Consider the following 2589-nt stretch of genomic DNA (forward strand, 5'->3'; position numbering starts at 1 on the left):
AGCTGTGAAGACCAAATACATGAATATAAGCACAAAACACTTAGCATAGTGTGTAGCATGAAATAGGTTGTATGGTCAGGCCACACAAGATGGCTGTTCTCTTGCTCTCTGTACAACCCCTGCCTGACCAGTGCCTGCTTCACCTCTACCATACACACCCGACTGACCTTCCTACTATTGATACTTGCCCCAGGCCCCAGATAGTGATTATTCTTATCCTATCTTATCTTCTTTGGCGTGCCCCTCTACTGGTTTCCCTGGTAACTAATGATGAACTCACCTGGTGTCGATTCCCCTATAACTGGTAATCCCCCTCCCTCTCACATACCACTTGCCAGAACTTAGTTCCATGACCACATCTAAGTACAAGGGAGACTAGAAAGTGAAGTTTTTATTTTAGGTAGTCATGTACTCAGCTCAAAATTCTATTATGATAATAGAAGAGGCAAACAGATATTGGGGGAAAACTATTGGCCTCTGCCATTCTGCTATTCTGGCCACGCAAACATCTATGTGTGCTCTTCTTCCCATACATAGAACATACCCATCACCAAGGGAAACTTCCAAGTACAATTCCATTACTACTTAAGAGGAGCAATATTTGCCACCCCAAAATATGATTATCTTGAGCTGGTTAAGTTCAAGAAGCAAAAGACAAGAGAAGCTCTGAAAACCAAGTAGAAGTCACCCTTTTGTAAGGGACATTTACATTTATAAGGGAAAACTCCGTTGGTAGGGGTGTCTCCCTCTCTGTACCAGGAAGAGGAGAATGACTCTAAATATCAGAAATCTTCATCAAGGGAGAAGGCAATGACGTAAATCTGTATACCAACCATACCCTTGTTTACTGTGCTTTGCCTGGTAACCTCCCCAAACTGACTGCCCCTGCTTCCCGCCCACCCCACTTTCCCCAGCCCCATCTTCCTTTGTCTTTAGCTGAAGGTGGTATTTAAGTGATGGTTCAGGTCATTTTGGGGGAGTTACTCAGTCTTCCTAGGTATCTCCCATGTATAAAGAGAAGTACACATGTTATTAAACTTCTGTTTTTCTCCTGTTAACCTGTCTTTTATTACAGGGGTGTCTCAGCCAAGAATCCAGAAGGTTAGAGGGAAAATAATTTTTCCTCCCCTACACTGACTCTAATAATCATGGGCATTTGCCAGGCTTTTGGTCTCTTTGGCTTTCAGATTCCTGTAACAATAATAGGCTTCTGTTGTATTTGCTGTTTGTCAATTACATATAGAAGTAACGCGCTGCCGGACAGCGGGAGCCTATCTTGACTATGAACTTCTCTGGAGGAAAGAGGCAGGAAGCAGCAGGGCCCAGGGATAGACGGGCTCACAGACCCCAGGAATCAGACCAAGATGTGCAAGTACCCAAAACTTGGTCCTATGACCTGTCATGGAGCCCTGGAGCTGGGGCTTCCCGTGGGGGTCAAAGCCTTCCTGCCTCCGGGCACCCTCCTACAGCTGCCCCAGTCCCGCAGCTTCTCAGCTGAAGATGTGCAGCAAGTGGTGGACACCATGGGGAAGCAGTGGTTCACACTGCAGCCAGGGGACCCCGGCATTGGCTCTCATCCAGGCCAATCTTGGTCACTTCCTGCAAGTACCTGAGCTGGATCTGATGCCCTTGGCAACCCCGCAGGCCCTGCCCCTGATGCTTGTTTATGGCACATTCTGGCAGCACTCGCCATCCATCCTGCTCAAAGGCGTGTCCTGCTGGGGAAGGATGCACATCCACCTGGCCTCAGGACTGCCTGGGGACTGTGCACAGTGTCATCAGTGGCATGTGGCCAAATTGTGAAGTGGCCTTGTTCATCAATGGGCCCCTGGCCCCGGCAGATGAAACACCCTTCTTCCTCTCCGTCAATGGGGTGATCCTGATTCCAGGGAATGCTGATGGCTTCCTGCTTCCCAAGTATTTCGAGAAGGCCCTGCAACTACGCCCCACCCAAAAGCCCCTCTCCTTGGCTGGTAATGAGTAGACAGAGTGTCAGAGTGGCCCCAAGCACCGCTCCAGAGGGTAAAGGATGATCCAATAATAAAATATTCATTAAAATAAAGAAATGTAAATAGACAATCAAAAAAAGAAACTCATGTTTGAAAAAAAAAAAGAAAAAAAAAGAAGTAACCACAGCCCAAGATCTCTTCCAGGCAAATTCTCTTACTGTTTCACTGTTCTCTGTGCTGACTCATCTTCCTCTCATTCAACTTGACGACTGCTTCCTTAAGCTCTTCTTAATAGGTTCGGGCGGGAAATTGTCATCCTTAATACAGTTGTCCCTCAATATCCAAGGGGGAATGGTTCCAGGAACCCCACAGTACAAAAATCTGTGGATGATCAAGTCTCTTATGTAAAATGGCGTAGTCTTTGCATTGTAACCTGCACACATTCTCCCGTATACTTTAAATCATCTCTATATTACTTACGATACCTAATACAATGTAAATGCTATGTAAATAGTTATAAATACTATGTAAATGCTACATAAATATTTGCCAGCAGGGTAAACTCAAATTTTGCTTTTTTGGAACTTTCTGGATTTTTTATTTTCCTGAATATTTTCTATCCTAGGTTGGTTGAATCCAC

At 45.5% G+C, this 2589-nt stretch overlaps 1 pseudogene; it reads left to right on the forward strand.

The window, feature by feature from the left end:
* The first annotated feature begins 1282 nt into the window (after window positions 1-1282).
* On the forward strand, window positions 1283-1984 carry LOC102995496 (tRNA 2'-phosphotransferase 1-like; annotated as a pseudogene).
* Window positions 1985-2589: the final 605 nt, after the last annotated feature.

Source organism: Physeter macrocephalus, chromosome 21, assembly GCF_002837175.3.
Source record: "Physeter macrocephalus isolate SW-GA chromosome 21, ASM283717v5, whole genome shotgun sequence".
In the NCBI taxonomy this organism is placed as follows: domain Eukaryota; kingdom Metazoa; phylum Chordata; class Mammalia; order Artiodactyla; family Physeteridae; genus Physeter; species Physeter macrocephalus.